The following is a 26,660-nucleotide window of genomic DNA, read 5'->3' on the forward strand; positions in this document are numbered from 1 at the left end:
AACTTCTAACATTGTAACTCACACAGCTTATCTTCATTTTACAACCTTAGAAAACTATATTTTATGTCGTCAAACTCAAAGGTCTAGAGGGGTTAATGTTTATAGGGGATCCAAAATATTACGAGCCAAAACTAAATATGAACATACTCATATTATTATCTTTTACTTAGAAATTGTGGTGCTTCATCATATAAGAATTTTATAACAACGATATAACCGTTAACTGGCATTCAAGTAAAGACTTTTTAAACTCCTAATTTTCTCAAAGACAGGTCAAAGAAATTCTGTGATGAATTTATTGTTATTATTTTGTATAGATACCGAAAATGGTTGTCTATAGAGTCATCTTCATTTCAATTTTGTGAAAAATATACTTCGATGCTTTGTTACATTTCAAATAACCGCGATAGTATTATAATAGAATCGTTCGTTTCTACCGCATTTTTTTTTGTGATTTACACATCATTATTTGCAATTTCTCGCACATGATAAAACGATAATTATTTGCCAAAAATAGCCATAAATCTAAAATAGCTTTATTTATAGACGATTCCAGGAATTAAAGACTTTAAACTAGTTAATTTTTATTCAACCGCTCATTTTTAATATGCTTTCTGAGTAAATTCCCAGAATTTATACTATAATTCTAATTGGTGAAACTAAGTTTTCTCTGTACCCTAACGGTGCAGGAGTATTTTACTCAAGAACACAGCTCGCATCTCCAATGCAACGCACAGGCATAATTTTACAATCTGAATACAAAATGAAGAAGACGGTAATGTAATGTAGACGTGCCTTTATTGTGGATTGTTGGAGTAATACTTGATGAACATACACTAGATATATAACGTTCGTGTTCTACGATTTTCGTGCACTTTATTAGAGACTAACTGTCGCCCGCGACTCCGTCCGCGCAGAATTAAAATAAGTAATAAGTAACCTATGTGTTCTTCCAGACTATGTTCTACATCTGTGCCAAATTACATCAAGATCCGTTCCGCCGTTCCGGAAATACTTTAAAACAAACATACATCCGTCCATCGATTCATACGTCCATCCATCTAAACATTTGCATTTATAATTTTAGTAAGATATGACATTTTAAACATGCTCCGATTTTAAGTACCTCGGTTCACTCCTCCAATACGATGGTGGTGTTGACCGGGATGTGAAAAGCCGAATAAATGCAGGTTGGATGAAATGGCGACAGGTCACCGGTGTGACTTGTGATCCAAGAATGCCACCCAAGCTTAAGGGACAGATCTACAAGTCAATCGTAAGACCTGTCTTATTGTACGGATCTGAATGTTGGGCCACCAAGGTTTCGGATGAAAGAAGATTGCATGTAGCTGAGATGCGTATGCTAAGATGGATGTGTGGTGTGACAAGAAAAGATAAAGTTAAGAATGTGCATATCAGAGGAAGTTTGAAAGTAGCGCCAGTTATCGAGAAATTGAGGAGCAGAAGGTTAGCTTGGTTTGGACATGTTATGCGGAGGGATGATAATCATATAAACAAAAAAGTAATGAGATTGAATGTGGATGGCTATAAAGGTAGAGGAAGACCAAAGAAAGTATGGATGGATTGTGTGAAAGAGGATATGCGTAAGAAGGGGGTAAATTCAGATATGACGGCTGATAGAGATGTATGGAGGAGTAGTACATACTGTGCCGACCCTCCATAGGGATAAGGGCAGGTTGATGATGACATTTTAAACTTAATAAGGTGTTTAATGAGTTTTTACTTGTGTATAAAAATTAACTATAGAATAAACTCCACATCCCTTTTCGTACTTCGTAAATTCGATTTGCAAATTCTTCTATTTCTGATTACGATTCAGAAGCTTATTTAAGCTTTAAACTATTATTTAAAATAACTTTAATTGTAAACATTTTCTCTAATGGTCGTATTCGAATACTTTTAATTATTGCAAATTATTCGCTTTAGAAGCAAACTATTAGACGTTCGCTACATTTTTTTCACTTTGTTGCAGATTGCTCTTTGACCAGCTTAGTCAAAGAAACTAAACAATCTTTATATCTTAAAGCATTTTTTCATTGCATTCAAGAAAATAAGAGGGTACTTTTTCAGTTTTTTATAGTTATGTCTTAGTCAGATCATAACTTTTAACGAAGTACCTATATGTTGTTTCTGTTATCACTAAAACAAAGACGAAGTCTCACTTATAATTTTCCATTGAGGTCAGTGGTCACTTATTGTTGTCCCAATATCTTAAAGAGCTTTCAAATTTCATTTATAATTCCGATTTAACTCAAAAACGACTGAACTACTTAATTATTTGTACATAAATCTTGTTTAATTTCTTGTACTTACTCTTCATTCCATTATCGTCATTATTATTTAGTCTAAGCTCTGTATATGTTGGACATAAATTGAATATTCACGGTGTAACGGATAACACTAAATATTATCAGCAGATAATCGTATGCCATTTGCGACAAACATGTCGTGCGAAGCGAACATAACTCCTGAATTCCATTCCGTCATTAAACATGTTTATGAAACAGAAATTAATAAAGTTGTTACGAGCGCGGTCAGTGTTTGATTGGGTCGCAGCCAGCTCAGTAATTTTGTATGCAAACAAGCATTGTATTAGTTTAACCATTGAGTTGAACTATTTGATTGTAAGCCGCGTTGTGGATTGTTTGCACAACATATGCACCTATTAACTGATTTATAAATAGTAATGCAATTGACCTAATTATTTGAAATCAGGTATATCCTTTTTTAAGTTTAAAAGAATATTGGTAAAGGTTAACTTACATTAACCTTAGTAGTGATGTGGGTGAGAAGTTGACGAGTGTCAAATTCTCGCCCACCCGTGTAGACATTGAAAATGCTATTTCAAATTCACTGTCATGTCGGCCTCCGGCAAAGCTTCCACGGTTTTAAGGCCACGCATTACCGTATCAGCAAAATAGATTGAGGTAATGAAAATTGATATTTCTACGTTTCCTATTTATGAATGTTATGTCCAAATATAGCTTTGTTAGCAAGTTGCTAGTTGACTAGAATGGCTTATGTTTTACTGTGACTTGACTACTGCCTTCTTAATGTAAAAAGAAAAAAAAAATGCTTAAAAGCAGCTTGTGGTAATTGAATTTTCAACAATAACTTTTTTGATATAATTATATTCGATGATACGATTTAGTTAAATTAATATTCATCACAACTAGATGATCTTTTTCCTTAATTTTTTTCTGATTGTACAAAATTCGGACTCCTAAGGTAACATTGGTAAAAGAATTTTTAAAACTTGGCAACAGTTAATTATATTCAACGAACTGATATCTGCAAGAAAAGTTTCAGTAAATAGGTTTTTAACTTTAAATTGGTTTTTCTGTCGTTCCAGAGAAATGTAAAAAAAATGTTATGATTTGATTTTTTTTATTATCCTATCATGAAAATTATTATTATAATAATAGTATTTAACTAACGTACAAGGTAATAACTAACATTTATAAATGCGAATGCATAACTAACATTACTCGCTTTCATTCTTAGGAGGGAAATAAGGTACAGGTGGTTTTATTTGCCAAAACTATTATTACATTGTATTGATATAACCAATAATTTGATTGGTTTATAAACTGTTAATAGATTAATGAAGTTCAAGGTCAACTTTTATTCTTTTCACGTGTTATTTTTTCTGTTATTTATGGCTGCTAAACTGATATAAATAAGATAAAGTATTGATACTGCAAATCATGTGATATCAGGCTTGTATTATATATGACAGCAATGCTGCGGTGACACGAAACGGGAGACACGAGCCTCCCCCGCGCGCTCCGCACACCCCGTACGCCGCGCCGCTCGAGCAATAAACTTGGAACGTTACAGAGAAATATCGACAGGGTTGCGACCTGAGAAAATTAAGTTTTTCGCATCACGTCACAGCGAATTTGTCGTAAAAGTTGCTTAGTTCGAATCAATACGATATACTTACACGATGTTACTAACGTGATGAATTGTAAACGAATTCACCTTTCAAAAAAAACTTTCCATTTGTAAAATTGAATTTGTTGATTTGAAAAACAAAACATGTTTAATATACTATCTATAAACCTGTTTTCTTGTTACCTCAATAGATTTCATTTCTATGGATAATACAGACATTAAATTATAATTATATTCTTACCAAAATAAAAATTTCGTTCCCTACTTATTCAAGTTCACGAAAGTGAAAGTTTTGTGTACAACTTTAGTGACATGGCTGAGAACGTATCGTTGTCACGCCGCATCATAACAGCAGCTACACATGCATGTTGCATGCACTAAACGACGACATGCAAACTTGTATCCAACACATTCGTGATTTCGTTTTCCTTAAACGATGCCAGAAGTTAACGCGAAACTAATCACAATATTACTGTGGGTTTCGACTGCAGTGACACATAATGTAACCCCACGCATTCACTTTAAAAAAACAGATACAGCAATATGTCAATCCGAGTGCCCTGGTAGTTAACAATAGCGTTTGCCCGCAACTTAAAATTGGCCTTAGTTACTGCCGCACGCATCACCTACCTAAAGTGTAGTCAAAATCCGTCCGTTTCGGAGATTACTCAGTACTAAGGCGCATATCCAATAATTGATGGCGAATTATTTGACATTTGTACTGATCGATTATCTGATGTATACAAATCAGAAAATACGAACTCCATTATTTATTCAGTAAACAACTTTTCTTGGCTAATGTTATAAAACAACTAATTAAAAAACATTATTCATTAAATACTAGTTTAACTTTAATTATTTCCTTTCAAAACTGAAATACAACATTAAGTTTGGCTATTTACGTACTTTGCATGACAAAGCGACATAACACCGCTAGGGTTTGTTAACCTAATCTTAACGTTGTAATATCAGACAGGCTGAATTTGCAAATAGTTGCTAATTTTTAGACATCTGTATAATAAACTTAAACCTTCGTTTATGTTTAAACTGCCTAAAAGCTTATCAAAACATATTCATCCGTCAACTATCATTCAATTTGAAAATTGAAAAAAACAATATGCTTTATCTATGTTAATGTATATTTCGGCGGTAGGCATACTAAGTAATATTGTCGGACTAGTAATAATAGAGCATCTAATGAATAGCCTATAGTTTATTTCAACCATAGACGTAAAGATTTTATAGAAATGTCGTCATAATCGCGGCCTGAATTTCAATGAGATAATAATATAAAAAAATGTTCATTATATAAAAAATGAAAATATCGAAAAGAAATCTGGAAGTTCGTCGATGTTAATTATATTCGAGAAAGTGATATCTTGAAGATAAAGGTAATTTTTGTAAACAGCTTCAAAACTTTTAAATTGGCTCTTGTGCCGGCAACCGAAAGAAAAAGTATCAGATATTTAAAACATTAAAGTTATTAACAAGAATATATACTTACTTTTTCTTATTTATAATTTACGTAAACAATATTTTTTTTCGAATTAAGAGTTTCCTAGAATGAAAATAGTTTTTATATGCAAATCTTTCAAAGAAAACTACTCATCGGAATGATTTTATATTTAATTGTTTCAGGCATAATAAAATACTGCTTACATTTATTTATAAGTATTATTTTTCAGTTAATGACAAAACTCCTGGAAGCAATTAAGATAAAAGCAACGATAAAACATTCAAGAACTTACTGTCGGTCTGTTAGTGAATATTTAATATCGTTGTTATATTTAATGTAACATACAAATTGATATTTTTTAATTTGTTTAACTTTGACTAAAACAATTAGTGCCATCGATGAATAAAGCATTTTTTGTATTCTATTTTTTAATTCATTTTACTTAAGTATTCTGTCACTTGACATTGTTATCTAAAAGTTTTGCTATAACGTGTTATTCTAATTTCAATTATACACCTAACACAGTTCAGAATGCTTCAAATAAAAAGCAATTTTCAGTACTTATGTAATATATCACATGTAACCGAGTCCAGAGGACGCGTTCGAATTCGATACACGTCCTCAAACCATCTTTCGCTGTAAAACACGCTCGGACCGTATACGCCGGTATAAATCTACCCATGAGACTGAAATATACGTGTTCGTTCAACCATCGTAATACGCATGAAAGAAATCTCAGTAAACTACGGGTCACAGTTGGGATTCAAACTGTTTTTATGCTCAACTTTCTTCCCCTTTCCCATTTGAATTTATATAGCAGCTGAGGAAATTTGGAATGTAATTAAACTATCTGCAACAATTGATGTTTTCTTTCTTTATACCTGAAACTTTTGTGATCTGAAGAAAATTGTGTATCTTTGAACATAGATGGCGCTAGTAGTTATGTTTCATTACCAATTTTAATACATTTTCCATAGGAAAAGCTATCCACACCATTATTTAAAAATTTAATTTGAACTGAGTGATTAGTAAAATATAAGAGAACAAAACATTAAGTCAAGCAATCTTTCCAAGTTGTAAGGTAACCATACGGTAAATTAAACGCCAATTTGAAATATAATTTTTTAATACAATCCTTTTTACGGTAAATTAGATCCAAATTATAAATATCACGATGCGCTCTGTAAAGTAGTGCAAAACTCAGGCTATAACTGTCCGCTCAGTATTGCGACCGTTTGAGAGTCGACTCCGTAGAATTTTTAATTTTATTCTCGGCCCCTCGCGGCTCAGCTTGTTACAACTTTAAATTGGCACATCCAAGAGCAGTGGTCGCAGCCTATAGAGCAACTTCTATAGTGTTCTTTAATTATTTAACTAATAAAAACACATCAGGCAAATAAAAAACATTGTGGATAAATTAAAAACAAACAATTCTACAACCAAAAATGATCACACTAAAACTTTTTATTTAGGCTTCTTTTACAGTATCGTCTTTCCAAGTTCTTTTTTTTTTTTCTCTAGATTAAATGTGCAACATTCTTATAGGCCAGTACCATCTCACTGGCAGCATCCTTACTCCCAGCCTACTAAAAAGGTTGTATATGTATCTATTAGACACATTGACAATATGTACCTCTTAAAATCTCCCGCACAACTCACCTCGATCTTGAAAATATCTGCAGAAGTTTTATTTTATTTTCACATGATATAGCACAATATTGAAGTAGTTCTTATTTTAGTTTTACATAAGAGCTCCAAAAGAGCCCATAGAGTCTCTTTACAAGCGACTCGAATTTGTGTAAAAATAAATTTAAAGAAATAAATATTTTAAACTTTTATAAAGTGACCTCACAATTTCACGCGATAAAAGTATGCACAAGGGAGCCGAAATAACTCTCAGAAAAAAAATAAAAAAGTAATTATATTGTATTATATTGTTGATAAAGAAAAATACGTATAAAACGTTTCCTTTAAATGTTACCCAAAACTTTTTAGTGAATAAAGAATAATGATATTTTGTTAACATTTTTCAATATTTATCCCATATCAATCAATCTTTGCCGTATTTCCGACCGCTATTCTTGAAGAAAGAACATAAATCTTTTGTGAAGTTTTCTTAACAGGATAGGTATTATTCATGAGGATGCCAGACGCTTGATTGATCACGATATTTAGGATAACGCGTGAGCTAAATGTCGAAACGATTATATTTAAAATAAACTGTTCTATCATGTGGGACAAATGAAATTGTAACGTGGAATTTTTTTGTCTCGTTCACAAAATTTTTTTAGCATATTGAAAAAGTTAGCGCTTGACCACGATCCTACCCGATGAGGTGATGATGTGGTCTGAAGATGGTACGCGCTAGCTTTGTAGATGCCTATTCACTCTACTCCTGAAGGCCCCCACATCGTACTTGGACGGAAAAACTGACGCCGGCAACTTATTCCAATCCTTAACAGTACGCACAAGGAACGGTGATTCAAACTTTTTCGGCCGAACAATATATTTTTTATTTGTGATTACTAATTAATTTTAATGTTAGAATAGAATGTTTTACTGCCTCAATAGACATTGCAGCAGAAACACGAAATTATCAGCGATGACTGTAAACACTTATCTTTATATATATCCATACTAAAATAGTAGAAACAGAATCTATAACTAAGATAAAACTTAGTTATATTTAATATTTTCAATTTATTTCTATTATTCAGCGCAATAATTCCGCGAATGTCCGATCCCTAGAAACAGTCATTAACAAGCAAATTTATCAGTTGGTTGAATAAAATAGTATAATCTGAATTAAATTTTTCCGATATTTTATTAGATGGAACAGAGTTGTTAAAAGAAAGTAAGAAACGGTTTGATAAAATTGCAGTCAAAATTTGCAAATTTGAGAAAAGGAAATCGTGTCAATTAACTTCTTTAGCGGAGAAAACATCCAAGGAGCACAAAACGTTCGTAGTTTATTTAAACATTGGCTGTAGAAACCAGCTGTTCACCAATTAACGGGTCAACTCATTAAATTACTCCGCTTCGGCTTTGCCCGCTCGCTACTCGTGTCTAGCATCGGTGTAACAGCTGTTGGTATTAAAAGGATTTCTTAATGAGATGAATTTTGTACACAGCAAAGAGAAATTTGTATTAAAAATATTTATTTTTATATTTCTCCTCATCTAAATCCATCATCGCTAAGCAACTAAACATGTAAGAAAAAACAATTTTAGGTTTTAATATTTTTACTAAATATCTGTCCAAAGTTTAGACAGATATTATTTACATGTGTAAACCGAAAGGATATAGTCCTTTATATTTTTTTTTATAAGAGAAGGGGGCAAACGAGCAGCGGGAACACCAAGGTGTTCATCGACGCCCATGGACATCTGCAATACCAGAGGAATCGCAAATGCGTCCTTTATAATTGAAAGAATTTAACCTTTAAATATTATATAAAACAGATTGCAGATTCTAATTTTAAACCAGCAATGTTTTCATTTAGTGATTACTTTGTTATAGTAAAAATGCTTGTATCCGCGTATAAACCTTACTTACCTAACTTATTCTAAATTAATTGTACATTTATGTTTCAAAGCTTATCATAACATTTTAATTATTTTCCTGGGGAAATAGCGATTTGAGAACATGTTTACGGTAACAAAGATCAAAAGATACGAGATAAAACATTCAAATTCAAATTCATTTATTACATATTTGTACAAAAATCATACAATTTTCACAAAAATATATACTCGTACCATGCAGAAACACAGATTTATTATAAGTCAACCATACAAAAATTCCTCTACCTTTCCTTGAAAAATCTTAATTAATATTTCATGGAAGAGTGTTCAAAATATCTGTAAAAACATTCCCTTTTCATGTTTGAAGTAATATAATTTGCGGTTCTTACATTGTTACTAACAACTAGCTGTCGCCCGCGACTCCCTCCGCGCGGAATTATGATCTACATCTATGCCAAATTTCATCGAGATCCATTGAGCCGTTCTGGAGATACCTTCAAACAAACATCCATCCAAACATTCGCATTTATAATTTTAGTAGGTAAGATAAGCATTTATTTTTAACAGTGTACGTAACGTACGTAAAAAAAGAATCACACTCAAAGGGATGAGTGAATTAAAGTAAAATTTGTTCATTAAAGCCAACTTCATTCGAAGAACTGAGCGTCCAGTAAGGTCCCAGAATTGTTAAAAAGCTATTGACTTTCTCAAACATTGTCACGAAAACTTTTAACAAAGTTTCTCTGGCAATGATCTGACGCCGTCTTCATTTTTTGTGCAACTCCCAATTGACTAACTTCAATTTAACTTTGTCTTTGATTATATCACACATATACATTGGGTTTTGATAGCATATGAGTTATTCTATCCAAAGTTATTGCATTAAAATTAGATTGCTAAGGGTCTGTGGAACCAGATTAATGATTTTTCCACAAATCTGGTTCCATTAATAATTAAAAACGAATCTTTTAAAAATTAAATGATTATCTATATCAATTTAATAAATCATTTAAGATAATCATTTTTAAATTTCTCGCTATATTTGTTAGTTGGTTAAATTTAAAATCTTTAACAGTATTAGTTCCCGCAACAGCAATATTTGTTGGGTGCGCGAATGGGCAGTGTCGCGAAGACAGACGTGAAATGGAAGTAATTCCGCGTTTCGTCTGATGAGTGTGTGTGCCGAAGGTCTCATTTTAGTCCACGTTTCTTTTCCACCCTTTTCTTATAAGGAAATGATGTGAAGGGGAAGTGAACATGGCGGTAGTGAGGACGCATAGGAAAGGGAAATATTCTCTTTCTGTGAGACGCACATTTTTCCGTCGTTCATTTCTCCGTCGATTAAAGGTAAGCAACGTTGCTAAGTCAATAGGCATCGGTCGCTTCGCTATTTTGGCGAATTCAGGTGGCTGATGACAACCTAATACAAAAAAAATTAAACACTAAAACAGTCTTGATACAAGTCATCCATCCAAAGACAGAAAATGTGTAAATATAAATAAAGTGAAGTCAAATGTAGAGTCGGCGCAAAAGAAGTTCAGTGTCTACTGCTAAAGTTTTTAATCTTGTTTTGCCTCTTCTTATAGAAAACCTTGTTACTAACTTTAAATTGGCATTTCTCGATGTAAAGTTAAAGAAGCGCCGACAGAGACACTACATGCAATTCCTAATCGAGTAAAAGATAGAACGAAATGTTGAACTGACATCTCTTTTCATTTACATCTATATATATAAAAGAAAGTCATGTTAGTTACACTACTTATAACTCAAGAACGGCTGAATCGATTTGACTGAAAATTGGTGGGCAGGTAGCTTAGAACCAGGAAACGGACATAGGATAATTTTTACCCCGTTTTCTATTTTTTATTCCGCGCGGACGGAGTCGCGGGTGAAAGCTAGTATCGTATAATTTTAAAACTGTTAGATTAGAATGCCAAATTTTATTTCGTTCTCAAAATACACTACTGATTTAATTGACAAATCTAATCTTACAACATATTTAACAGTAATTTCTACCTCTAAATTGTAACAGGCATAATTTTATTTTTTGTTATTAGGTTCCTTAAATATTTAATGCATTTAACACTTTCCTTGGGGTAAATCTAGTTTTAGTCATTAGGAGTCACTTAATATTTCAGCTGATTTATATTTGGGTATCAGGGCAAGTGAGCAATCGTACTTTTTGTGTATATATTTAGAAGAGTAAATAAAATTTAAGTGAATTTAATATGTTACCCACAATTTGCCTTCATTTTCATTGGTTTATTTGTAGTCGTTCTTAAAGTAACACTGTCGCAGTAGTTTTATTACATTATATTGGGTCTCTCTCTTTACAAAGACCATGTTGGAGACAACAATATGTATCGTAGTGACTTTTGACAATGGAAACAAACTGTAATAAGTTTTCGAATATGAAGTTTAAGAAATAGTGTTATCCACATGATATTAATTATTAGTCTTACTTAAGGCGCTGAAAAAGGTATTCCGTGGAGGAAAAAAAGATTAAAGAGAAGATAAAAAAGGATAATAAAGATGAAAGATAATATATATGAGCTTTGAATTTAAAAGAACAATAAATGCTACCGAGTAATTTTTAAATCAGGAATACGTAGTGACGATCGTGAAAAATTTAAATTTTAACAAATTGTATTGGACGGAGCACGCTCGGTTAGCGAAATAAAATTCACCCTCACGACCCATAACGAGAGATCATAATTTTTGAAAAGATATCTGCGGCTTGTGTTACGTGCCGCGAGTACAAATATGCAATTTTTTACATTTTTAACATTCGGATTGTTTCACAATTGTGATTGCTTCGATGATGTCGGATTTATTCTGTTGCATTATTTATACGTCACGAATTTCAATCGTTACGCGTTCCAATGTGTATCATTCTTTTTTTATTTCCATGTTCTGTTCCATTTTACCACGAGACTTATAACAGCGTTAATCAATCATGATTAATGTACTCCAGATTATTCCTGTTATTACCAACTAACAACGAATAGAGGTCTTTTTTGTCATTCAATCCATAGGAACTTTAGTGATACGTATGAGTTTATATCATTTATAACTTGAATACAGTCGTCACCTGCTGATATAATGTCGTCTTCGAATTAACAAATAAATTCTCAATATGAAAACAATTACAGTTCGCAAGTACTCTCAGTTTTTGAGAATCATTAATATAAATTAATATGAGAAACCTACAGTAATAAATAATTTAATAAACATGAAATGACTGTAAGTGCGGCAATTTTGCTTGCTTAAATTCAATATTGAAAAGTAATCGACGGAGAACAGAAACATATTTATTAAGACTTTACGTTCTGCGCCGTCGTGACATGCAGTTACTGCCCGTTTCGAGAACTGTGAATGTTCCAGACGTGACTTTTTATTTCGAAGGCGCATTAACGATGTGTTCTTAGCTTTATAAAAATGTTTGGAACATAACTCATTTTAACGATTAACTTTAAATGTACTGTAAAGGGACAAATTCGTAATTCAAAGATATTTTAACATCAAGAGTAGCCACAAATAATATAATCGTGATATCATCTATATTTTAGCGTAGTTGGACATAGACATTCTCATTTGCATTCATATTAGACTGCTACCTCTAGTTTTTCAACGGAAAAGTATAACATACAGGCTAGGCTAATAACGCACTAGGCTTCTTTGTTTCCTGTTATTTTTTTTTTAGATTTTCTTCTTCCCTGCTCTCTAGGACACATATATGATTGTACATTATTTATTAAAACTTTTCGAAATGTCTAGCCTTTCACTCAATTCAAAAATAATACTTTACAAGCATAGAAGTACAGTACCTATATATGTTATACAAGAAGCTCATTTGCAGGTCATACAATTCTACCTATTTGTCAAGACGATTCTAATAGCTCCGTCATCAGATCAGTACCTAGTATTGTATTGGCGTGTGATTTACACATGTATGCAAAACGTCAGGTCAATCAGTTACAGGGATTAAATTTAATTTGCAAGATTTGATTACAAACATCGGGACTATTAATTAATATGAGCCCATGAGCCTTGGGCCTCTAATTAGAACGCTCATGGGACTGTATGGTCGCATTGCGACAAAATAGTTTTAGTAACTAAATAAAAAAAAAAAAAAACGTGAGCCGTCACGGGACGCCTGGCAGATGTGAAACATCGTGTGTGTACAATTAATATGCATAAAATATTAGATAAATAAATAAATTACAAATGAATGAATGAATGAATGAATGAAGGAATTCATGAATGAATGAAGGAAGGAATGAAGGAATGAAGGAATAAATGAATGCAGGAATGAGTGAATGAATGAATGAATGAATGAAGGAAGGAATGAAGGAATGAATGAATGCAGGAATGAATGAATAAATGAATGAATGAATGAATAATAAAAATAATAATAATAATATATATAGTTTTATATTTTTTTATATTTTTTTAATATTGTTTAAGATTTTATTAAGAAAAATATATAAAATTAAACAAGAAATAAATATGTGGAATAATAATAATTAATAATATTAAAATAATATATTTATATATATAGGTATATATATATATATATATATATGTATATATAGGTATAAGATATATATACCTTCATTCATTCATGAATTATAAAAAATAATTAATTGAAGATAATATTAATATAATTTATATAATTATTAATCTTAATATAATTTATATTATTACTAATATGATTAATATGAATATAATTAATTAATAAATATTAGGTCCTTACATATGAAATTGGTGTTTTTTGTTCTGGCCACTTTAATCACGAATTTCTCCTCTTTGGTAAGGAATTTCAAATTCAAATTTGTACAGCTATAGACTCATGTATTTGTGGTTCGATGACCATCATTCATTTGTTTTTTTTTTTCTGTTTTTTTCTGTTTGTGTCACTCATTTGACAAAATGGAAAACTTAAAATATCGCATTATTTACGAGTACGAGTTCCGCCGTGGCACTAGTGCTGCGGAAACGACTCGAAGGGTGAATGATGTGTATGGCGGTCGTGTTGCAAAAGAAAACACAGTTCGTTTTTGGTTCCAACGTTTTCGTTCTGGAAATTTCGATCTGCAGAACAAGCCCCGTGGACGGCCTGACACTCAAGTTGATAATGAAGAGTTGAAGGCTATTGTGGAAGCGGATCTATCGCAAACCACGTCCGAGTTAGCTGCAGGCTGCGATGTTAGTGATAAAACTGTTTTAATTCACTTGAAGCAAATTGGGAAGATTAAAAAGCTTGAAAGGTGGGTACCTCACGAATTGACTGAAGCAAACCGGCAAATGCGCGTCGACTGTTGCGTTACATTACTAAACCGGCACAATAATGAAGGTATTTTAAACCGAATCATTACCTGTGATGAAAAATGGGTTCTTTACGATAATCGGAAGCGCTCAGCGCAATGGTTGGATCCTGGCCAGCCAGCGAAATCCTGCCCCAAGCGAAAATTAACCCCAAAAAAGTTAATTGTAAGCGTTTGGTGGACTAGTGCCGGTATTGTTCATTACAGTTTTCTCAAATCTGGCCAGACTATTACGGCTGGTGTGTATTGTCAGCAATTGCAAACCATGATGGAAAAGCTAGCGGCTAAACAACCTAGGCTGGTCAACCGCTCCACGCCACTGCTGCTTCACGACAACGCTAGACCACACACTGCGCAACAGACGGCTACTAAATTAGAAGAGCTTCAATTGGAAAGTCTAAGACATCCTCCTTACTCCCCGGACCTTGCTCCAACAGATTACCATTTTTTTCGACATTTGGATAACTTCTTGCAAGGGAAAAAATTCAACTCCGATGGGGCAGTCCAAATCGCCTTCATAGATTTTATTGATTCCCGTCCGACTGGTTTTTTTAGTAAAGGGATCAATGAACTACCTATGAGATGGCAAAAGTGCATAGAAAATAATGGTTCATACTTTGATTAATTAAATATATTATATTAAAAAATATTCGACTTTTTGTTCCTCCCATACAAAACGCCAATTTCATATGTAAGGACCTAATATAATATAAAAAATTTCACATCAAAATTAAATAAAACGCAGGTTATGTGTACCGTAGTAACCAACAACGTCGAACTGAGTGAGAAGCTACACCGTTCACTCAACTATTCATAAAATATATACAGTCAAAATCTGTTATAACGTCATCGAAGGGACTACTCATATTGAGTCGTAAAAACCGATAGTTGTAACAACCGGTGACAGGTATTAATAGGAAAGATATGTATATAACATTCAGCCGGGACCTTTGATTTTGGTCAATTTAACCGGTATGTTGTTCTAAACGATGTCGCCATAAACGGTTTTGACTGTACACGTATACCTTAGTCACGGCCAGTACTTAAAATAATAAACATTAAACCAAAAAGTTGTATATATCACACAATATGTTTTAGAGTATAAGATGAATTATATCACAGATAATATCAAAATATTTTCGAGGTTTTTACATGTGTAATTAAGGTTTTGATGCGTCTTGAGAAACGGAGATATGCTAAAAGGCAATTGCTACTCATTTTATAACCTTAATTAATTAAATATAATATCTGATTATAATCTGTGGAATGAGGTTGTGTGTAAAATAACAGGCCATTTAGAATTATAAAAAGTTGTATAGTTACAGTTGTAGAAAAAAACATCGTGTACAAGTAATATGCATAAAATATTAAATAAATAATAATAATAATAATATATTTATATAGTTTATATTTTACCATTATTTATTTACTTTATCTTTCATATAAAAACCAGCCAGGCGGAGACAGAATTAATATAAAAGAAATAATAATGATGATAATGATAATGATAACGATGACGATGATGATGACGATGACGATGACGATGACGATGATGACGATAATGATAATGATAATAATGACATTAATGATATTAATGATAAAAATTATAATAATGATAAAAATGATAATAATGATAATAATGACATTAATGATAAAAATGAAAATAATGATGTTAATGATAATAATGATAAAAATGATAAAAATGACGATAATTATAAAAATGATAAAAATGATAATAATGACATTAATGACAAAAATGATAAAAATGATAATAATGACATTAATGACAAAAATGATAAAAATGACATTAATGATAAAAATTATAATAATGATAAAAATGATAAAAATGACATTAATGATAAAAATTATAATAATGATAAAAATGATAAAAATGACATTAATGATAATAATCATAATAATGATAATAATGATAAAAATGACATTAATGATAAAAATGATAATAGTGATAAAAATGACATTAATGATAAAAATGATAATAATGATAATAATGATAAAAATTATAAAAATGATAATAATTATAAAAATGATAATAATGACATTAATGATAAAAATGATAATAATGATAAAAATGACATTAATGATAAAAATTATAATAATGATAAAAATGATAAAAATGACATTAATGATAAAAATTATAATAATGATAAAAATGATAAAAATGACATTAATGATAATAATCATAATAATGATAATAATGATAAAAATGACGTTAATGATAATAATGATAAAAATGACGTTAATGATAAAAATGATAAAAATGACATTAATGATAAAAATGATAATAGTGATAAAAATGACATTAATGATAAAAATGATAATAATGATAATAATGACATTAATGATAAAAATGAAAATAATGATATTAATGATAATAATGATAAAAATGATAATAATTATAAAAATGATAAAAATGATAATAATGACATTAATGATAAAAATGATAATAATGATAAAAATGACGTTAATGATAAAAATGATAAAAATGACATTAATGATAAAAATGATAAAAATGACATTAATGATAAAAATTATAATAATGATAAAAATGATAAAAATGACATTAATGATAATAATCATAATAATGATAATAATGATAAAAATGACGTTAATGATAATAATGATAAAAATGACGTTAATGATAAAAATGATAAAAATGACATTAATGATAAAAATGATAAAAATTATAATAATGATAAAAATGATAAAAATGACATTAATGATAAAAATGATAAAAATGACATTAATGATAAAAATGATAAAAATGACATAAATGATAATAATGATAAAAATGACATTAATGATAAAAATGATAATAATGATAAAAATGATAAAAATGACATTAATGATAATAATGATAAAAATTATAATAATGAAAATAATGATAAAAATGACATTAATGATATTAATGAAAGTAATGATAATAATGATAATAATGAAATTAATGATAATAATGACATTAATTATATTAATGTTATTAATTATATTAAAGATATTAATGATATTAATGATAATAATGATATTAGATATTAATGATAATAATGATAATAATAATAATAAAAATAATATTCAATATTCAATATTATTAAACTAAACACATAAAATATATATATGTATACCTCAGTATAGCTTGGCGACCCGTCGCCACGGCAAGCGTCGCCAACCCAACGATTCGGTTTACAAGTGATCCTATAGATGTTTCACATCAAAAAGTACATTAATTTTCAAAACGGTTTTCAACGCTGCACATCTGGCAGTAACTTTTATAATTTCTCTCCTCTTCGTTCGTTAAATGCGGTATCTTTTCATTGGGATAAATGCGAATTCAACCAAACACTATGTTGTACTAACTTTAAAAACTCACGCTATTCGCTTTAGTTTTTTTCAATTTAGTTTATAACGAGGTTTTTAACTGTGGTTAAAATAATCTAGTTTAAACTAACACACATTTTTTGACTCATTATTCAATTTAATGATAAATTGCATTATCATTTAACAGTTGCTTAAAAATACTGACTACATTTTATTTAATTAAATCGTAAGTAAGATTGATAAAAACGTTAACGTAGAATTTAGTTTTTTATAAAAAAACGTTTTAGAGTAACATTAATCACGACGGCTGAAACGTTGAAAGCTTTTATACAGCGCCTAAAAAAATAACGAAAGTAGCAACGCATTTGTTTACATTTTATTTAATTGATATGTACTCAGTACAAAGCAGTATTAAGTATACAATTGTGTGTTATAAATATATAATTGAATACGGCTGCAAAAATGCGTTTTGAAGTTTCGTTAATTATACCATCTTGGTGAGACTAGCCAAATTAATGGCACAAATAATTATTATTTGAATTTGTATTAGTATTTGTAAAAATTTTAAATCAATCTGATGTCGTTAAGTGGGTCTTTGTTAAGAGAAAATTTAACGAGCATAATTATTGTTATAATATTCCGGTATCAAACTGATTACTAAAAGGCGTCTTCGTATACAAGTACGTACAACGTAAATCGTCAAAACTAATCTTGGACGGTTTCACCGCAAAAATCGCGTTGCGTGCGTTTGAAATTTTCGGGTTTTCAAAGATCATAGTTACTGTTAACACTATTGGGTACAATTTTTATTTTTATGATTATTTGCAACAAATTTACAAAATTTATCGTTTACAGCGCTCGGAATTTTAAAATAAATATTGGAGAATTTGTTTTTGAAGTATCGTATGCACGTCCAAAGATAAATATTTTCGTCGCTAAAACAAATATATGGATATAAAATAAATTTATCTTCCGATAGAATAAACATGGTACATGATTTTGACATAAAAAGTAACGATCCTTTTGGCAGGCACATTATTAGAATTTGATTTTTAATTCCTTATTAATTGGAATACACTCTACCATTATCTAACGGTGTTAGTTGATTGGAAAGGACTCAGTGTATTGAAATCGGTATACAAATAAAAAAAAAGAAGTAATGAACCTCGATTAAAATTTGTGCGGTTTAGAATGTCAAGCGAGATGTTTTTGTTTGAAACAATTGATTGAGTTCCCAAATCCTTAGTCCTTGTTATTTTCACGGGCGAGCGCGCGGGTGGATTCCATTAATGTCTGCTAACGACCGGACGCACTTCGGATTGGGGTTTAAAAGGGTTGAGTGGTTTTGTACAATCGTTCTGATAAAAGGGGATGAATGTTAAAGCTTTTAGCGATTTAAAAGATGTCCCGTCCTGTCGGATTAATTTTAGCGCCAATGAACTAATAAGAATCCCGGGCGTATCTTGAACGATTCGCTTTTATAGGGGCGTCTCTCAGTTCCTTATCTCGCCGTTCTGAAGTTTTAACAGCTCAAGTCGATTGAGACGTCGAAGCTTCTAAAGTTTAGAAATACGATTGGAAAGAAAAATAAAGGTACTGTCACCGTGCTACGTCGCGACTACAAAGTACTGATAATTAGAAACATGTTTTGGATCTCTCAATATGAAAATGGTGAACCTTCTGTTTTACCGTCACTGTCACTAATGATACTATAACGATGTTCGAAACATAAGGTTCTGAATTCGAAATTTGAATCTTTGCCGTGAATGCTGCGCTGCCAAACAAAATAAAAAAAACGAAAATCGTTATGAGTGTAAAATGATCAGTGCAATTGATATGTTGCAATGAAGACATCATTAACAACTAATGCTTTAGAAGCCTCAGAAAGTATTTATAATTAATTAGCTACTAGTGTGGAACTAAAAAAAAAGACTTAATAAGTATGTTTTATTAATAACTATGTTTTCTTTCTGACTATGCTCTACCTCTATGCTAAATTTCATCGAGATCCATGCAGCCGTTCTGAAGGTACCTAACAAACATCTATCTATCCATCTAAACATTCGCATTTATAATATTAGTAAGATATATACAGTTATCAGTGTACCAACGTCATAATGTATTCGGACACAGTTCAAATATATCTGTGGTATGGATCACGAAGCATGCGTTACAAGCGACCTCTGGTAAATTAATTATACTCTAGGTCGCAACGATTTCCCGTTTCAAATTCGTTCTCGAATAATTTCGTTTCGAAACAAACTTTGAAACTAAAAAGCAATTACATGGCACATTTATACGTGAAGGTAAAATTCGTTTCAAACTACTGTTTACCCGTGAACTTTAGCAGGTAACTGAATTTAATTGTTAGATTTTCACAAACAGTAGAGCCACCAACATCTGTTGCTGAGAAATACAATGACTTCCTAGAAAACATTTGAAGACGTAGGCAGTTTTCAAGTAATCAGTGAGATACCAGAGGACTAATATTAGCCTCTTTCACTTTATATATTTTTGATAACCTCATTTAAAAAAATGTTCTAAAAATTCTTCCTAATATTGTTTTTTCAACTTTTCATCGCGAACATAAATTCGCTATTCTGAATAGTAAAAAGTTAAAACATTTTATAAATATATATTTTTTTAGGATTTATCAAGTTTACACGCATTGTTAATAACACCCGCGGGAAACATTCGACCAAACGAAACTAAAACTAACTTATGAATATTTGTCCGCGAAGCTCGTAGCAAGCTCGGCTAGTGTCAATCGCTTCGGAGCATGCGCCGTTTCACCTTTAGCGCGGGCTTGCGTGCGGACTTCAGTAATTGGCCGTACGCCGCGCCGTCCGTACGAAACCATCTCCGGACGATTCTCGACCGGTCTTTCCCGCTCGGGAATTATTTCGAACGTGACATCTGTCAATTCGATACCGATATGGTGAACATTAGGATAAGTGTACTTTCAACAAGACATAAACAACTCTCAGTGTTATTTTTGTGTCGTACATAAATGATTTAGTGAGTATTTTGTTGGTATAAAAGTTGTAAAAAAGTTATAACATTGCAAGTTTGAATTAATAAAACAGTTAAAGTGTATTGTGCTCTGTGTGGATTAACATATTTAGGTAAGAAATAACTAATAATGTTATGTTTAATTTTAAGAATGCTAATAGAATAATAAACATTTAAATTTTCTCAGGTTTGAACGAATTGTGCTTTCTTGTTTTTTTTTTTTCTAAGAGCTTTTGTACACTGTTTTTATCTTTATCATAAAGCGATAAAAGTAATTACTATATATTATTTTTTTTTTCTTAATAAATAAATGAATGTTAATGTTTCTATATTTTGTACGGTCGTAAAATTTTTACTCGACATTTTATGACTCAATCTTATTTGAAATATCAAGCTTTATTTCTATTATACAGGATGTAGGAAACAAAACATTATAATATGTAATTTATATTTCACATTTACCAACAAAACAAGTAACTTTTGAAGGTCAATTAAGCGTTCGCTTGACAGGGGACTGAAAAGTATAATTTGGCTTAATCTCATGCGTGAGCTGTTTATCGAAAATAAAAATCTTCAGTTATTTCACTGTAATTACCTTGACTTTTTGTTATATAACTAGCTAGTAATAGTTATTATTCTGTTCTCAGATAATGCTGTTTGTTTAGAATAATTGATGTATGTACCTTTGAGTTAGAAAAAGTAACCTTTAAAAACTGAAGGCATTATTTAAAAGGAAATTATTTAATTAGGTTTTTAAATAAAAAAATTGAATGACATAAATTTTAAGCGTAATATTCTATTTTGTTAAAACTAAAAAGCGTTAAATTTAGGATCAATGTTATTGTAATATATTAACTTATACGAAAAATGTTGTTGTACAAAAAACACGACGATCAGGAGGACGAAAACCTCGTGCGTCGACACCACATAGAGTGGGATAAGCACAAAGAGAAGATGATGATGAATACTTTAAGTCACAAAAAAAAAATAAAGTTACATTATGGCCTGTAAGCCTTTCATCCATAGGAACAACTGTTGATCTTACTCGTAAATAATATCTTATTTATTTGATTTAAGTTAATTTAAAGGCAATAAAATTACAATCGATAGAAGAATAGATTAGAAAAAGAAAATTAGGTCTTTAGACTTCCACTTGCAGGAAATATTTCAGTTCAGTGCACTTATAAAGAGGAAAGATTGTATTGTTTATTTGCATTGAATAGGAACCGAAAATACGGAACCGATTTAATTTTTTTTTTCACTTTTGTGAACCTACATTATTGTCGGGTAACAAAGGCTATTTAGTACTCGACTTTTTCTCCGCGGACGAAGTCACGGCCAACTGCTATCTTACTAATATTATAAATGCAAATGTTTAAATAGATGAATGGATATTTCTTAGAAGGATTCTCTAGAACGGCTCAACGAACCTCGATAAAGTTTGGCTTTGATATATGTAGAACATAGCCTGAAAGAACACATAGGCTACATATTAAGTTTTTGTCTTATTTTTCTTTGCAGATAGAGTCGCGGGCAAAAGCTAGTATAAAACAAAATAAAAATTATACAATTACGTTCACTACCTTAATGGATAGAACTTCAGAACTAAATCATCGTTTTTAATTACATAACTTCGTTACAACTCTCATTTTAATTGCTTCATTCAGAACCACGTTTATACGAGTACATTTCAAAAATCGCAATTGTTTTACACTTGTAAATTGTTTGTAATTTGCATAACTTAAGGAATTACCTGGTGTGAGATTCGATTCGAATTTATCTTGAGGTAGTCCATAAAATGTGGCTTTGTGTATTTGCAGAAAAATATTATCTCTCCTACAGGAAAAAGAGCGGCAAAAATAAATCCATTAACGTAAAAGTAAAATAAAGTTAAGTATCATAATCCAAATCAAGGAAAATTATGTAAATAATATTTACATAAACTAGTAAATTAAGTACAGAAAACGAACGTTAAAATTAAACCATGTCAATTACATTTTTTAAGAAACAATAAAAATATTTTTCTCTCTTTTAAAAATGTAAATATTTTTAAAGTATCATCTACTCGTTTAAAATCTTTGCTTAAAAAATGGTTGCCACCCATATCAACATTGGTAATATTTAACTAGGTTCATTTAGGAAAACTTAAACGAAACTTAAGTTATTGTTTTTTATGAATATTGTAATATACGGAAATTAGTTTCCGTCTACTCCGTGAAATATAAATGAATTCACTTGCATTATCTATATATATAAAAGAAAGTTGTGTTAGTTACACCATTTATAACTCAAGAACGGCTGAATCGATTTGACTGAAAATTGGTGGGCAGGTAGCTTAGAACCAGGAAAAGGACATAGGATAATTTTTACCCCGTTTTCTATTTTTTTTTTATTCCGCGCGGACGGAGTCGCGGGTAAAAGCTAGTTTAGTATAAAAATTGCATATATTTGATAACAGAAAAAAAATGACAAAATGGTGGCAAACGGTATTAAAAAACGGTATAAACGGTGGTCCTCGGCGGTATTTCCAAACCGCTACGACTTAGGGTCCTTCAAGAAGCGAGCGTATCACCTTCTCAAAGGCCGGCAACGCATCTGCGATTCCTCTGGTATTGCAGATGTCCATGGGCGTCGATGAACACCTTGGTGTTCCCGCTGCTCGTTTGCCCCCTTCTGTAAAAAAAAAAAAAAAAAAAGAAACGAGCAACTATGTCACCTGGTGTTGTAAGCGCTACATATGGAACATAATGTGTCGCAAATGTCGCCTACTTTTTTGTCGAGTCCAATTCCTTATTAAAAAAGGACAGTAGGTGAACTTTAATTTTGCCTCCTGCACCCAATTTATCAGACAAGACGCGGAAATCTTCTATTTCATGTCCTGATTAAAAATGGACAACAGGGGATGGAGGATTCAAATCAGGCCTCCTTTACCGTATATGTTGAAAGTAGCAACTTTGACGTGTTGTACACACATTCCATCACATATGTATAAAGCGCTAAGTTGAAGACATTAATAAATACTGTATGTACTGATTAAACCTTCAATTTCCAGTACTTGGAAATACATTACTTGTGACCTTGTGGTGTGTTGTCGGGTGTTGGGTGTCGCAGCGCCCCGCCCCGCATTGTTCTGCGTGCGTGTCCGTAAGCGTTCGTGACACGCGAGCTGACCGACACGTAACCCACCTCGCTCGGTACGTAAATAATTTTCAAGCTGCTTTTTTTGCCTTGTCAACTGAAATGGGCCACGGCTCCACTGCTGACTTTTTATATAGCTGACAATGCACGAACTAATGATCGTACACGAATTATAAGTAATATATGCGACAGTTCGTAATACGGTACGTCAGTGTGAGTAACTATTTGTACAGATTAAATTTTATTTAATTTCCTTCTTTTTTTGACTACAGAAGCAATGGACTTTCTCTATATTTTCGACGATATGAAAAGCATCGTACAAAAAAAAAAGAATTTAGGACATTACGTTATCTATATCTATATATATAAAAGAAAGTCGTGTTAGTTACACTATTTATAACTCAAGAACGGCTGAATCGATTTGACTGAAAATTGGTGGGCAGGTAGCTTACAACCAGGAATAGGACATAGGATAATTTTTACCCCGTTTTCTATTTTTTATTCCGCGCGGACGGAGTCGCGGGTAAAAGCTAGTCTATATATATAAAAGAAAGTCGTGTTAGTTACACCATTTATAACTCAAGAACGGCTGAATCGATTTGACTGGAAATTGGTGAGCAGGTAGCTTAGAACCAGGAAACGGACATAGGATAATTTTTACCCCGTTTTCTATTTATTTATTTTTTTATTCCGCGCGGACGGAGTCGCGGGTAAAAGCTAGTTATGACTAAAAATATCACGATTAAAAATTTCGTAAAAAAGTTACCAAACCTTCAGTAATATATTCCTGATGCGTCTAAAAGTGTATTAAAAATGTTATTGATACAAATGGGACGAAAAAATTGCATTTTCAAACAAAACTTATTTATTTACAGCAGCAAATGTACGCTGCTGATATTTATTTTGTTATGTTTATATACACAGTTCAAAGGCTTTTCCGGAAAGTTAGTAAATAATGGTGATAACTAGAGCCAAAACGTGTTAAGATATTAAGTAGTTTCAAAGTTTTATCTTATTACAAGCGTGAGAGGAAAATAGCATTTCATATTATTTTGGTACTAGCTGTCGCCTGCGATTCCCTCCGTGCGGAATTTAAAAAAAAAAACTAAATTATATATTTTGTTATTCCTACATCTATTTTAAATTTCATCTAGATCTATGCAGCTGCTCTGGAGATACCTTTTAACGAACATCCATCCATCCAAACATTCGTATTTATAATATTAGTAATAAGTAACATATATATATATACAGGTAGTATGACTAGTAAGTATTACCTCATATACTCGTAGTACCACTCTAAATATAAACCACTCGTAGATATAATTGCATAAATATCCAAATATGCTAATAATACGATTGTAATCTTGTACAAATTATCATATCTCGCTTCATTTTGTTATGTCGTAAAATAAGTCATAAGTGGATGGCATTTTTCACGCGTTCTCGACGATGAATTTTACCTGGATAAAGTCGGAATTATCAGGTCACCCTAACATTTTGTCATGTTTTTGATAAATGCTAGTCATGCTGTCATTGGATCGAATTCATTCATTTAATTGCGGGTGGGAAAGTTTTTCTTTTTGCAGGATTTTTGTTAATTGAATATAATTTGTTTTAGAGAATTTTTGTTGAAAATATAAATAAAAAAAATTCAGTCGAATTGATAACCTCCTTCTTTTTGAAGTCGGCTAAAAAAATAGTTTTTGTATGGATTATAAATTTTACACTGAAGATTTTTTTCTCCTTTTGCTCAACTAATGAAAATATCAAAGTAAATATGACTGCTCTACCGTCACAGATGTTTTACATTTAATAAAATACTAGCTGTCGCCCACGACTCTGTCCGCGTAGCATTAAAAAAAACTTAATAGTAGTCTACAAGTTCTTGCATACTATTTTCTACCGTTCTACTATGTTGAGACGTTCAGGAAATACCTTCAAACATACATCCATCCATCCATCTAACCATTCATATTTATAATATTAGTAAGATTAAGTTTTAAGTTAAAGAAAAAAATGACTACTGTATTTCACATGTGATATCTCATTCGTAGCCAGCATTGCAAAAGATGTGACGTGTCACTTGCATAAGGGGCTTTAAATCCGTCGTCCGCGAAACGTTTATAGCTTAATTTTCTTCTGTTATATACTATCGCAACGCAGAGCAGGAAAGTTGTTGCGTTTTATTAAAGTTAACAGACAGTATCTTAAATGTTTATATGTAGATTGTTTGCACTATATCATTGAAGTTAGAGCATGTTTTGCTCCACTCAGAAACCAGTCAGAAATAAAATTTGGTAATGAAATGTAGCGACTTCAACCAAGTCTATTACCATTATATTATCAAACTATCAGATGTTAAATGGAAATGTTAAGATCTATAAAAACCTTAAGTTAGTAACATTCAAAAATTATATGTACTCGTATAATTAAAAAATGAAATAAAATAATCGAATGTTAGTAATATGTCCTAAAATTTAGTATTGATTAAATGAAAAGGTTATTGAAAATTTTACAGTCAATATTCTATACGAACGGGCTTAAAGCTTTATTGCCTTGTATCAGCTTGTACAAATAACTTCCATTAGCTGGTATTTAATCAGAACATTCCAGTCCCTAAAATTCGAGAGTTAATTGTTTATCAATACCCTTTCATTTTGTTTGTGTACGTGGAACTAATTGGAACAGTTGGACCGCATTAACACGTCATCTGCGACCTTGTTCAAGAACTACGAACCCAACTTAAAATCCAATTAGCTCTATTGTTGTAAAACGTTCGCTAATTAGCAAAGTTGTGTTCACCTAAGCCTTTTAAATTTATATGTAGTTTTAGGTTCTTGGGAACTATTGCTTTTAGACCTTTAGGTTTGAGTTAAAGGTTTCATTTTCTATTGTTATATCAATAAGCTGAAGTATATAGAAAAATATAAAAGAAAATATTTTGAACACAAG

At 31.3% G+C, this 26,660-nt stretch overlaps 1 protein-coding gene across 1 annotated transcript in view; it reads left to right on the forward strand.

The window, feature by feature from the left end:
* Positions 1 to 20,538: 20,538 nt before the first annotated feature.
* LOC106710588 (nephrin) overlaps positions 20,539 to 26,660 on the forward strand; it is a 58,792-nt gene continuing 52,670 nt past the window's right edge. Inside the window, exon 1 of the mRNA XM_014502680.2 lies at positions 20,539 to 20,680. The gene's annotated coding sequence lies outside the window, so the exon portion shown is untranslated. The remainder of the gene's footprint in view (positions 20,681 to 26,660) is intronic.

The sequence above is a fragment of the Papilio machaon genome, chromosome 5, assembly GCF_912999745.1.
Source record: "Papilio machaon chromosome 5, ilPapMach1.1, whole genome shotgun sequence".
NCBI classification, from domain to species: Eukaryota; Metazoa; Arthropoda; class Insecta; order Lepidoptera; family Papilionidae; genus Papilio; species Papilio machaon.